The 14,414-nt window shown below is 36.3% G+C and overlaps 1 protein-coding gene across 4 annotated transcripts in view; it reads right to left on the bottom strand.

Moving 5' to 3' along the window:
* SAMSN1 (SAM domain, SH3 domain and nuclear localization signals 1) overlaps positions 1 to 14,414 on the bottom strand; it is a 548,989-nt gene that overhangs the window by 183,607 nt on the left and 350,968 nt on the right. For 2 of the 4 annotated variants that reach the window (XM_062206649.1, XM_062206654.1), the window contains exon 3: positions 5,705 to 5,760. The exons of 1 other annotated variant lie outside the window; for it this stretch is intronic. The gene's annotated coding sequence lies outside the window, so the exon portion shown is untranslated. Of the gene's footprint in view, positions 1 to 224; positions 263 to 5,704; positions 5,761 to 14,414 lie in introns of those variants that run through there. One more of the 4 variants, XM_062206662.1, reaches the window with a different exon arrangement.

Genomic DNA, 14,414 nt, shown 5'->3' with positions numbered 1-14,414 from the left:
GATATAGTTCTATAATTAGCAACACCTGAAGAGTTACAATGACCTCTTCTTCTTTTAAGTGTTACTAGTTAATGAATGCTTTAGCAGACTATATGAAAATGAGAATTTATGGGGGAAGGGTTATTCTTCTCATGTAAGAATAGGTCTGGAGATTGACAGTTCTTAGCATTAATGAAGAGGACCAGTGAGATCAGAGTCATGGCTACAGTTTGCACTTCCCTTACCTTTCCTTACATAGTTTGAGATGGCTGCAGAAGCTCAAAGCATCAAGTTCTGAAACAATAAACAAATATTACAGGCCCCAATGTTAAGCAGGCCTCACATTTTGATGTCTTTATATTGTGTCTCTCAATAGCCTCAGTACCTCTGTAAATTTCTCTATTTCTGCAAATTTTCCCAAGCTTGTACTTTTCAGGAGTATTATTTAAGGAATATTTAAGGAAATATAATATTAAAATTTAATCAAACATTGAGTACAGTAAACATTAAGTAAAAAAATCTTTATACTAAATTGATCTCCTGTAAAAAAAAATAATCAAACAAAAAACAAAATGAAACTACAATTTTGAATCTCTTCCTTATAATCTTCTCATTTTGGAACTATAGTAATACTTCAAATCCTGATATTTAAAAAATATGAAAATGTCCACACACACTCAAATCTTAATACAATGATCCCTCTAGATACCCTTCACCTACACTTAGCAATTAGCAAGCTATTGCAACAGATACTTTACCTACCCCATCTTGTACTTATCATTTTTCCTACTAAAGTATTTTAAAACAAACCCCTGACATCTTGTTATTTCATTCCTACACATTTCATTTGTGTTGCTAACATTTTTTGACATTTTCATAAATAATCATATTACCATTGCTAAATCTAAAAATTATCCCATCTCATGATATCTTCAAATACCTTCCTGTGTCACTCCCCTCAGAGAAAAATGTAGTCTATTTCTTCAGTTTCTTAATTGGACAAATACTATAATCACAATGATAAATGCCATATGGATGAAATATCATTATGCTAGTGTTTTTTTTCCTCTTATGTCTTTCTTCTATTTTCCCTGTTTTATTAAGGTATAATTGACAAATTAAAGTGGCATGCACTTACTGTGTACCATATGATAGCTTGAAATAGGTATATGTTGTAAAACAAATAAATCAAGATAATTAACATACCTATCACCTCACATACTTATTTTGTGTGTGTGTGTTGTGAAAACATAAAAGAGCATTATTATTACCTCTTGTCATCATGCTGTACAATATATCTCCAGAACTTACTACAAAGTTTCAGTTAAGCCTAATTTTAAGAGGATTCCCAGCTTCTGTTATCTCCTTGGGAACCCCACCAACTATCCTGCTGTGAGGAGCTCAAGCAGCATGTGAAGAGACCCTCACAAAATAAAAGTACCGGCTCCAGTGACAGCTCCAGGTGATCTCTAAGATGACACAGCCCCAGGTGGTCTCTAAGCACCAATGTGTTAGCCCTGAGAGTGATGCCATCTTGGACATCATATCTCTCCAGTGTCTGTACTCTCTCTTTCTCCCTAATTATTAGCTTGCTGCTAACAATTGCAAAATGTATCACATTCTGAATTTTTTTCTTTTTGTTTCTTTGTGTATCATTTCTGTTCTTCTGTCATTTGTTATCCTACAAATGGAAGTTGATTATTCTGAGTCGAATTTTCTGCAAGAACATTTAATGAGTGCTGGGTGCTGTCTTTTGCATAATACCAGGAAGCACACAGTATTCCCTGCCCTTGCTATGGCTAAAATAATTTCATCTATTGAATATCTAACTTTAGCAAATTATTAAAGAACTACAACATAGTATCTTTCTTAATTTTGTAACTCATCAAATATTAATTAGCTAGAAACTTTCGTAAAGTGAAAATTTCCCTCATCAATTAGTTCTATCATTAAATGCAGTTCACAGAGGAAAAAGAAAGACATGTACCATTTCCAAACTGAGGAATTTACAGATTTTTTTCAGTGATGTCCAATAAACTACTTTTCTCTTCTCCCCCCTCCTCCTAATGACATTGTGAGCTTATAAACTTTTATATGTACAATGTGCTTCAATTAATATTTCCATATTCTTCTTGGTACATAATTTTATTCTATCTTTACCCATTGAGAGATTTTCAGTGAATGTGTGGCTATATTCTTTTGAACTAACTTATTGTTCTTTGATTTTATTTAATTCTAGCTCTACAGGTTGTGCCAGGCTCATTTTCCCTTCCGATCCAGTCACTCACCACCCAAGGAAATACAAAAATACATTCACAATTTCTGAAAGCCCACATTCACATGTCATGATATTTTACTTTTCCTTTTTCCCCTCTGGTGCTCACTTCTGTGTTTGAGGAATGCCAGTTATTTCCCATGTACTCAGCCCCATGGATATGTAATGATTAGAGAGCTTATTTCTTCAAACCACCTGTTGGTCATAAAGGTGGATTAACAAAGTTCAAGACAAGACCTGTGGTCAGTTTAAGAACAGAGATAGCCTCTCATTATCTCTCTTTATGTACACTACTGTGACTAGGGAGACGATGTCCACTGGGACAATGTAAAGGTAATACAAATACTGTGGTGTCTAACTTTCTTAATTTTTGTAAAAATGTATTTCTCTGTACTTATTTTCCAATTTAAAATTTTCCCAAATCCTATACCTTGTAGTGGCAATAAAACATCCGACATTCTTTTTCAAAAGGTCTTGACATGTTCGAAATTACTGCAGGATCCCCATTACCCCCAAGCCATTGCTAATTCAAAGAGGAGAACAGGTCCTGACAGCTACAACCAATGCCTCATTGCCTCCCTTAACAATCTTCCCTTCTCATATACTGAAAATCAGCCACCTTGTATCTATTCCCTTTGAAGGCCCAATTCTTTTCCCTTGCAAGTTGACAATTACTGTTCATTATGACAACTAGTTATGATATTGGTTATGATATTGTGCAAAGAGCATAAGCTTTGGATTGAAGCAGATCTGCATGTGAATTCTATAACTTATTGTGAAGTCTTTGACAAGTCACTTCACTTCTCTGAATGTCAATTTCCACTTCCATTTAAAAAGTGATGGCAGAATCTATCTTAAAGCCTTCTTATACAAATTGATTTAAAAAATGCAGAAAATAAATTCCAGGAAAAATTCAGCAATTAAGGTATATACCAAGATCAGAAACTCAATTTTACTGTCTCATTCAATGGGAAAGAAAGAAGTATGTCATGATCACAATGCATCATAGCAAAAGCTAGAAAAGTCTGGATTTTATGCCTAGCATTGCATATAAGGAACTCTGTAGTAAAGTCACACTCAAATGATTTCAGCTTCTTTATCTACAAGAGTTATGATTAGTTCTTCTCAACATTTGCATGTAACAGAACAATAAAAGTGGACGGTACTTCAAGGAACCATTAATCCTATCAAGATCCCAGGAGCTGGTATCACCACACAGCTGTAGCCATTCTGGGCATAGCAGTGTATCACTACACACCATTTGGGAAACTCTGGTCTGGAGGATCTTTAGAGTTCCATGTATATACTGTTTATACTGCATATGTATATATGTATATATACATATACTGTATATGCATATACTATACTGTATAGACTGTATATACATATATGTGTATATACATATACTATACTGTATATACTGTATATGTGGTATATGTGTATATGTGGTATACAGTATATACCACAGTTCCATGATACCCATGAAGGCGATTTCATAACAGGTGTTATAGTTGAGACAAGGAAAACCTTTCAAACTCCCTAAGGAAATCCACTTTCTTTACCATGGAAAAGAAAAAAAAGAAGAAGACCTAAATGAAAGATCTCTGTGAATGAGATCCCAGTGGAAAGAACGGGGCCATCAAAGAAGGAGGTACCTTTCTCTGAAGGGAGGAGAGAACTTCCACTTTGACTATGACCCTATCGGAATAAGATCAAAGTCAGCGAACTCTAAAGGCTTCCATAGCCCTGGCAACTCATGACTAGAGCCTAGGGAGATTACTGACGCCATGAACAGGAGTGTCAAATTGTTAAGTCAGCAACAGGAGTCACTGTGTACTTACATCCCATGTGGGATCTGTCCTTAATGTGTTGTCTAATGTGCAGTGATGCTATAACTAGTACTGAAACAGTATTTTTACACTTTGTGTTTCTGTGTGGGTACAAACTGATGAGATCTTTACTAATTATATACTGAATCGATCTTCTGTATATAAAGAGAATTGGAAATGAAAAAAAAAAACCTGGTGTTAAATTGGAAATCGCATAGAAAATTAATTTTTTTAAAAAAATATTATGTAGGATCTCTGTCTTTAATGTGCTGTACACTGTTATTTAATGCTATAACTAGTACTCCAACAGTATTTTTTTCACATTGTGTTGTTATATAGGGGCAATCTGTTGAAATCTTTACCTAATATATACTAAGCTGATCTTCTGTATATAAAGAGAATTGAAAATGAATCTTGATGTGATTGGAAGGGGAGAGGGAGCGGGAAAGGGGAGGGTTGCAGGTGGGAGGGAAGTTATGGGAGGGGGGAAGCCATTGTAACCCATAAGCTGTACTTTGGAAATTTATATTCATTAAATAAAAGTTTAATTAAAAAAAAATATAGAGTGCTGCACACAATTATTGTTCAGATAATTCTGAGACTATCCCCCACTAAATCCCCAGTTGGTAGTTCCTAAAGTTAGACTGAATAAGAAAAATCATATAATCCTTCTCATTCTGAAGAAATAAGTTTTAGCTTATGCAGTAATCATATATTGTCTCAAGTTTATCACTACAATTTCTTTAAGATTTATTTTTATTTATTTGAAAGACAAGTTACAGAGAGAGGTAGACCCAGAGAGAGAGAGAGAGGTCTTCCATCCACTGGTTCACTCCCCAGATGACCGCAACAGCCACAGCCGAGCTGATCGGAAGCCAAGAGCCAGGAGCATCTTCCGGGTCTCCCACACAGGTGCAGGGGCCCAAGGACTTGGGCCATCTTCTACTGCTTTCCCAGGCCATAGCAGAGAGTTGGATCGGAAGTAGAGCTGCTGGGACTAGAACCAGTGCCCATATAGGATGCCCGTGCTGCAGGCTGGGGCTTTAACCCACTGCACCACAGTGTGGATCCCACCAAAATTTCATAAAGGACAGGAGTAAAGTTATGAATTTCAAAGAATTGTAATTAGCATAGATTAACACCAAAATAACCATGTTTTTGGAGATGATTTACAGAAAGGATTGTCATCACATCTATTACCCACTGAGACCAGATAACATTTTCTTCTCATTTTGAAACATCTAGTTTTAGAGGAAGAGAGACCAAGAGAGGGAATGAGAGAAACTCTCACAATGTGTACATTTTGGTGACCCACAACAAGCATTTTACCTTTTCAGAGACTGCTTTTGAGAGAAAGTTTTGGAGAGCCATGTCTGCCTCATAAAGGTTTGCAGAAATATGTTTGTTTTTTGAAATGCTGAAATTCTAAGCTTTGGTAGAGATCTGCCATGTTTCTTGCAAGCAAAACACAATTTGTCAAGGAATAAGGTTGTAAGAAGTTTAAGAGCTGTTTTAGAAAGTAGTAATCTGAAGATAGAGGAGAGAAAGGAAATGTTTCTTTAAAAGGGGTTTCCAAATAGTGACAGAGTTCACAAATGATATTTCTGTGCCTCATCTTCACCTGTCAAGTGCATGGCAGAAAACAGCAATCTCCGAGTTCTTGCATCTTCTAAATTCCTGTGGAAAATCAGAGTGAATGAAACACTTTGTGAGAAACCTTGATAAATTAGAGGTTTACAATATTTGATAAAACTAAATTTTAAAATGTATTTAATTTATAATAATGCATTATGACTACAACTAAAATTGTCATTTTTATTAGTGTCCTTTAAGGTTTTAATTAATTTGGGGGGGGGTATGGCAAGAGAAAAGATTTTAAGAGGCCAACATCTTGGGGAAAGTGATCTCTTGATCCAAAATGTGCTCCTCATTATTATTTTTTTTTTACTTATTTGAAAGGTAAGACATTAGAGAGAGAGGGAAAGACAGACAAAGAGAAAGATTGTCCATCTACTGGTTCACTTGTCAAATGACCAGAACAGCCAACTCTGTGCCAGGCTGAAGACAGGTGCCAGGAACTCCATCCAGATCCTTCACATGGGTGGTAGGACCCAATCACTTGGACCAACATCAGCTGCATTCTCAGATGCACTGACAAGTGCTGGATAGGAAGCAGAACATAAAGGCGTGGAACCAGCCCTCTGATAAATGCCTGCTTAACCTCTGCACCACGAGGCCAGCCCATAAGGTTTTAATTTGACAGTTACAGACAAATCATACCAGACATGACTAGTGTCTTCTGCCAAATTTCAACTTAAAAAAAAACCCTTGTCAATAGCTCCAGAGAATAGTCAATATAAGCCCCATGATGCCAATGACTAGAATACCACATTCCTTCCCACCCAAATGCTTTTCCCCTGGCAAGAATTAATGACACTGTGAAATGCACATCACTGCTTCAGATACCATTCGGGGGTGGGATTTTGGCTCAGATGTTGGGACACATCTTGAGACATGGGTTTCTCATATTGGAGCCCCAGAGTTGAGTTTGAGTCTAGCCTCAGCTTCTTGCCAATGCAACCTGGGAGGCAGCAGGGGATGATTCAAGTATGCGGATCTCTGCATCCATGTAGGAGACCCAGATGGAGTTCTTAGCCTGGCTGTTGCCTGATCCAGCCCCAGCTGTTATGGGCATGAGGGGAGTAAATCAGCAGAAGGAAGATTCATTCTTCCTCTCTCCTCTCTTCTCACCCTAATGTTTGTTTGAGAATGCTAAAATAGTCAATATTTTTATGGAGTTCTCCAAACTAAATTACCAGTACATTGACATATTGATTCCTCTGGCTGCCAGGCAAACCCTTAAAGATCCAGGGATCCCAGACCCGCATCCTCTGGCTATGTAACCCAGCAGAGAACCACAAAAATACTAGCATTGTCTATGTGTGCTATGATGAGACCAAGACCGGACGTTATGGTGTTGGGATTCCAACCTCTGAAAAGCAAATGCTTGAAGAACTTACTAGCCTAAAAAGAATTAGATGTTTTTTTTTTTTCTCCTAGATTTTGTAATGGTAAAATCTCTTCAGGAAAGAACATCTTTGGCATCTTTTTTAATAAAATGAGATATAATTTAGACAAAGCAAACATACAGGATACCTCTATACATATATATATATGTATATATATGTATATATACATATATACATGTATATATGTGTGTATATATATACACATATGAAGACATTTATATGCACACACATATATACATTCATAGATCCACCAAGGATGTTAAGATATGGAAGGCTACTTTGTGTCATCTCCATGTAGTACCTTCTCCATCTGTAACCCAAGGAAACCACTATTTTGCCTCTTTCATCTATATTAGTTTTACCTGTCTTCTATTTTAATCTAAATGGTACCATGTAATATGTACTCTTTTTATTTGTCATCTTTTCTTCAACATGTCAGTGAGATTCATCTGTTATAATTTATTCTTCATTATGTTGTGATATTTTCTTATGTAACCATTTGACAATATTTTTTACACATGCTATCAATGATCGACAATGTGAGTTTTCTCCACCTCATTCTTTTTCGGATTGTTTTTATTTGCAAAGTAGACAGAGAGAGAGATAGAGAGAGAAAGAGAGAGAGAAAATCTCTTCCATCCACTGGTTCACTCCCCAGGACAAGACACAGTCTTCAACATGGGAGGCATGGGCCCACGTACTTGGGTTGTCTTCCACTGCTTTTTCAGACTCATAAGCGAGGAACCAGGTGAGCAGCAGAGCCACTGGGACTCAAACCTGGATTTCCTCAGCCTTGAGGAATAAACCCTCTGTATACTCCCATCTATGCACGTCTGCTGATGGTCATGCACACTCATTTCTCTTGGCATACATGTAACTAAGAGTAGAAAAGGATGATTAGCTTTGTAGATATTGCTAAACAGCTTTCTAAAGTTTTGCACCAGTTTACACTCCCATCAGCAATGAAGAATTCTAGTTACTTCATATAACCATCGTGACTAAGTGCTGATAACCTTTATCTACTGTGGTACATGTGTTTTCACGGTGGTTTTGACAATATTAATCCACTCTTCATGTTTCTTAACCATTTTGACTTGATAAAACATCTGTTTAAGACTTTCATTCTTGGGCCAGCACTGTGGCGCAGTGGGTTAATGCCCTGGCCTAAAACACAGGCATCCCATATGGGCGCCGGTTCTAGTCCCGGCTGCTCCACTTCCGATCCAGCTCTCTGCTATGGCCTGGGAAAGCAGTAGAAGATGGCCCAAGTCCTTGGGCCCCTGCACCCATGTGGGAGACCCAGAGGAAGCTTCTGGCTCCTGGCTTCAGATCGGTGCAGCTCTGGCCATTGCGGCCAACTGGGGAGTGCACCATTGGATGAAAGAACTCTCTCTCTCTCTCTCTGCCTCTCCTTCTCTCTCTGTGTAACTCTTTCAAATAAATACATAAATCTTTAAAAAAAAAGATTTTCATTCATTTATTTTTGAATTTTCTGCCTGCTTCTTTGATTTGTAGGAGTTCTTTACATTCTGCTGATGAGTAATTTGATAAATACAAATATATTACCTAAATTATTTACCAACCAGTGGTTTTATTTGTAATTCTCCTAAGGATATCACTTTATGAGCAGAAATTCTCTAACATCCCATTTATTAACCTTTTTTATGGCCAGTGAATTTGTGTCTTAGTTAAGAAATCTACATATTTAAAAGCAATGAGTATATTCTCTATGTTTTAACAGAATGATCAATTTAAGTTTTGTATTTTTGGTACTTGAATCCATTCAAATTTATTTCTCTGTTTAGTTTGAGGTAGGAGTATAGATTCTTTTTAGATTTTTCTTGCTGCATCCTATTAACCCAGTGCAATGTTTTGAGAAGGCCATTGATTCCATTTTAAAGGGCAGGGACAGTCATATCTGTGCATCATTTTAGCGTAGATGTATTTCTATCATTATGCCAATATTATATTTTCTTAATTGCTGTAGTTTTACAGCAAGTTTACCTACCTGGTAGTGAAAGTATTACAGCTTTTCTCTTTTCCTTAATATTGTTTTGGCTATCTTAGGGCCTACAGTACACCATTTTATAGCATTAAATTAATAATCCAGAGAGAAGCGTAAGTTTTTTGGCTGCTGACTAGCTATGACCTTGTGAAAAACATTTAACCTCTCTTTCTCTGCTCCCTCATTTGTAAAATGTGCAGAGTTTGGATTAGGCAATCCAGAAGATTTTTTACATTTGTGATTTTTTGGCCTAATTCATACAGTAAGGGAAGGCAAGTAACATTTATAAATAAAACACAGGAAACATCTCTTGGAGGGATGATGACAACACACAGCCAAATTTTGTCTCCACAAATGTTTCACATTTAAAATAATGCATTTTGAAATTGGGTTTAGAGACCAATTGTTTTATATAATACCAACAGTATTACAAATTAATTAAGTTCCTATAATTTGCCTCTTTACAAGTGACAAAACAAAATGCATTGCTTTTATTGGAAGCAAAATTTGTACAAATTGGAAGAATTGGTTCACATGTATTTTTCTGACACTAGAACCAGAATTTAAATCTTTAAATCCTGGCACCACTCAAGTTTTCTAAAAATTATCTCAGGGCTCGGCACTGTGCCTTGGCTGGTAGTGGGCACCAGTTAGAGCCTCGTGTCCCCACTCATCCACTTCCTGTCCAACTCTCTGCTAACATGTCTGGGAAAGCAATGGAAAGTGGCCCAAGTGGTTGGGTCCCACACTCATGTAGAGTCCCTGAAGTAGCACCTGGCCCAGCCCTGGTCGTTGTGGCCATTTGAGGAGTGAACCAGTGGGTAGAAGATATCTTTGTCTCTGTATCTGCTTCAATCTCTCTCTCTGTAACTCTGCCTTTTAAATACATAAATAAATCTTTTTAAAAAATCTTAAACCTATAATTCATCCTCTCCATTTTACTGAGCTAGTACTGCAATTTGATACTTAAGAACTCTTAGATTGACTGTGTCACTTGTATGTGTTATCTCATTTCAGAGCCACTACGTTTGTAGTCTCCCTCTTGTTTTTTTTGATTATGAGGAATTCATGATTATTTAAATTAGTTAACATCCTCAGTATCACTTTCATTATCTGGGTCTCTTCTTCCCTCAGGGAAATGGGAACCACTAAAAACTGGCCTTTACAACCAGTATGGAAAACAGTATGGAGATTGGAGACTCCTCAGAAAGCTGCAAACGAAACTACTATATGACTCAGCTACCCCACTTCTGGGAATATATCCAAGGGAATAGATATCAAAGAGATACCTACACTCCCATGTTTACAGCACCTCATCTCACAATAGCAAAAATAGGAAGTCAACATAGATGTCCTTCAGCTGACTACTGGATAAAGAAAATATGATATATATACATGATGGACTATTACTCAGCCATAAAAAGAATGAAATACTGACATATGCAACAAAATGGACTAGCGATCACTACACTAAGTGAAATAAGCCAGACCTAGAAAGAAAACCTCATGTTTTCTCTTAACTGTGAAAAACTTAATATATCAACAGTATAAAAATTGTATCAATATCATATCATTTGGTAAATGGTTATAAAAATTGTTTCACTGAATTTTACCATGTATGTGACAATATACCCTTCTTTCCCCCACATCATGAAAAATGCCACGAATCACTTACTTTTTGATATTATCACTCTTTTTGAGAAAAATACATATGTATATAATATCCACATATAAAGTAAATGAGGCAAAATGTTAAATAATTATTGAATCTATAAATAATAACTATCAAAAATTAGCTTAGATGGCATAGCAGCCATTGTGGGCAAGGAGAGGTTTTTCAAGGCAGAGTTGGACAAAGGAGTTATTATTAGCAACAACAAGAGGTACTAGAGCTAGAATTGACTATGAGAGAATTAATACATTCCATTCAAAGTCTAGGGTAAGAAATCCAAGATGCCATGTCAAATCTACAAGAGTAAAAAATAGGGATATAAGATCCAGCACAGCACAATTTTGAAACTAAGGGGTGAGACAGAAAAGGGGAGGAAGTAAAGCAATAGAAAAGTGAACAAACATTTACAAGATGCAAACATTCAGAAATAAATGGGTAAGTTACAAGGTATACATGAGGGAGATATCAAAAACTTATTTGGAGATAGGAAACATTGGTCCTGGGAAAAACGTAAGTATTATTTTAAAGAATCAGGTTAGTCAGAAGAAAAAAAAAGGCCTGGGGAGTACATATTGAGATGGATTTTGGACAAGAGATAATCAACAGACAATGTCCAGTAGGTAACTGAAAATGTACAGAGCTTAGCAGAGGGGTAGATACTAGACTTTGCAGCCTACAAAATGTTTGACATACTTTATCTTTTTACCCAAAATAATGAAGTAATAAAGAAATGGAGTTTGAGAGTTTTGTGACTTGTCCAAAGTGACACAACTAATTGGTTGAAGATCCAAAATTTCAACTCAGGTTTCCTATAATAAAGTCCGCTACTCATTTTATTACATCATACTGTCTCTCATTTAAGAGTGAGTAAATCCACAAAAACAACAATTTAAAAAAAAAAACAGATAATATGATTGTATTTGGGCTGCAAATATGACAATGCCTTATGCTAATGGGCATAGCTGTAGGTGACAAATGAAATTTATCAAATACAAGTTGACCTTCCCCTTCATCAAAGATATTTTTTTCACTTATTCCAGAGTGACTTGCTTGCTGCAATTTGCCTGCTGATATGGACACAGAAGATAGCATCACCTGCTTGCTGAAAAAAAAAAATATAAATGTGCTGGAAGCTGTTAAGTAGATTATAACTTTGTGCCACAAAGTAATATGAATAGAATTGACAAAAATTTTATCTCAGTCAAATGTGTTTCTAAAAGCTCATAAAAAGAAAAGAACACATTTAGAAAGCTTTTCAAGGTAGAACATGCAAAGAAATTGCAAACAAAGTAAAAATTTGAAAATTTGCCAAATACTTGGAAGAAGGTGCTGAGCAAAGAAAAAACATGAACATGAAAAAACAAAAGCAAAAAAAAAAAAAATACAAAAAAAATCCCACTATATGCACTTTGCTGTTTTCCAGAATACTCTGGAAGTTAAGAATATATATATATATATATATATATATATATATATATATATATATATATTCTTGCATTAATGATCTATTGCTGCTTAATTGGCACCTTATTTTCCCCAAATTCTGTCAGTGAGAGGAAGTCAAACTGCAAGGTAAAATTCAAGTATTGGGAAAGAGCTGCCACCTTTTGAAGAAAGCTGAAAAGCCCCAACGCAATGGATCTAGACACAGATGACAAGAACGCCTGCAGCCATTTTGTTACCAGTATGTCACAACCTGTAACTGGTGGTTTCACCTTAGACAGTTAACCTCTGCTGGCTTCAGCATCTTCATTCCTAAAATCGAATTTGGGAACAGTTTTCCCCCACGATTTCATAAACTTCTCTACTTCTAAGAGAACACAGAGCTCTTCTAAGGCAATATTTTCCAAAACTGTTTTTAAGGCCAATTAGAAGATTTCTAGGAATCTCAAGGAAAAAAATCTACAAGCAAAGTGAAACTACGTAGTTGCTTGGTTAAGCACAAAGCCACTTACTGGGAAGCAAAAACTGCACATGAATAAAAATATAGAACAGGAAGATGTAATAAAACCACACAACATTAAATAACCGAAAGTTTAAAATGATTGAAAATCTCCAGTTTTGCCATTCAACATCACTAATGTAAGTCGTGTGGACAGAAACACTATATGCTGGAAACTAAACTGGCAACTTCATTTTAAACTTTTAAACCCAGCTTGGCATTGGATCATAACCAATACTCCACGTTATTGATTTGTTTTCATCAATAATTCAGGTAGTGAAAGTGTCCAATATTAGAATTACTTGGATTGACTCTTAGCATAGTTTAAATTAAGTGGTTAATTGCTTCTTCTTCTATTTCACTTAGACCATAAAGATCAAACTGCTTCTGTGAAACACAAACTTTAGCAAAGCAAATATTAAGCGAAGGAAATCAGTCAACCAGCCTACAGTGCTTCCTCTTTTAATATCTAGAAAATGTGTATACTTTTAGTAAAAGTCCCAACTGCAAGAGAGGACTGAATGTTTCAATTTTCTCAGACTGTTGAGGAAACCTGGCTAAAAGAGAAAAGTGCAATTGCCCACAAATAAAAACAGGCTATCTTTGAATGCAAAAAAGAAAATATTTCCCATTGGTTAAATTTGCAAATATCCATATGTATTTCTTTTCTACAGGATACATGGTGGAAATGTCAAAGCACTGGCATCTGGAGATTCTTTAGATTAGATCTTGCCTAGTGTAAAGCAGGCTCAAGAAGTTAACCCTAACTGCCCCTATCACTAAGAAAGAACATGTCTGAATTTAGCACGAATTGAAACTTACAATGCTCTGCAGTCAAGTCAGGCAAAAAAAAAAAAAAAAAAAAAAAGAGGAAATGCTCATATCTAAATGGAGCTATCACTGTAAGAAAACCATTTCCTTGATATCTGCATGTTCATCATCTTAACTCTCAGGCCCCCAGACAGCTGTCTCTTGGACTTCAGGAAATCAGACACCAGAAAAGAAGATCTGAAAAACTGAAACTGTCTCAGTCTGTGCACTGCAGCCCAAGGCCCAGCACAGCTATATTTAGGAAGAGAAAACACCAGAATGATCGCTGCGTATAGCTTAGGTCGAATTTAGAGAATTTAATAAGTAAATACAAAGAAGTAACAACCTATCGCATTAAGTCCACCAGCATTCATTGACTCTCTCTCCCTCCACCCCTTTCTCACTCTGCATTTTGCAAGAATTTTTCAAAAGTAACAACAAACACAATTTATGTGACATTAACAATAGGAAACTATAAAACAAAACAACGTGAAAAGTTTATCTTCCAAACTTCACATTCTCCTTTCCATTGCTTCCAAAAATAGTTGAAAATGAGTAGCACAAGCTTCAGAGGCCAACTTCCCATACCGATTTCCCCTCTTTCCTCACTCCCTAGTCTTGGTTATATGTATCACCTTCTGTTTCTGTGGCACATGGCGGAAGACCCAGGATCACAACTACAACACACACTCTGACTTTCTTCAGGCCCCTGGGTATTTACAAACACTAGAAAGCAACACTAAGAAATAACCTATAGTATATCCTCTTAAAGCAGCTGCCTGATTCCTTCCTCTATTCATGTGTCTAGCATGTGAAGAGGTTCTCTTCAATTTGCCAATGAGGTGAAACTTCTTGCAATGTTCATGAACCCCT

Source organism: Lepus europaeus, chromosome 2, assembly GCF_033115175.1.
Source record: "Lepus europaeus isolate LE1 chromosome 2, mLepTim1.pri, whole genome shotgun sequence".
Lineage (NCBI taxonomy): Eukaryota > Metazoa > Chordata > Mammalia > Lagomorpha > Leporidae > Lepus > Lepus europaeus.
The sequence above is the reverse complement of the archived record's forward strand: the minus strand, read 5'-3'. Positions and strand labels throughout refer to the sequence as shown.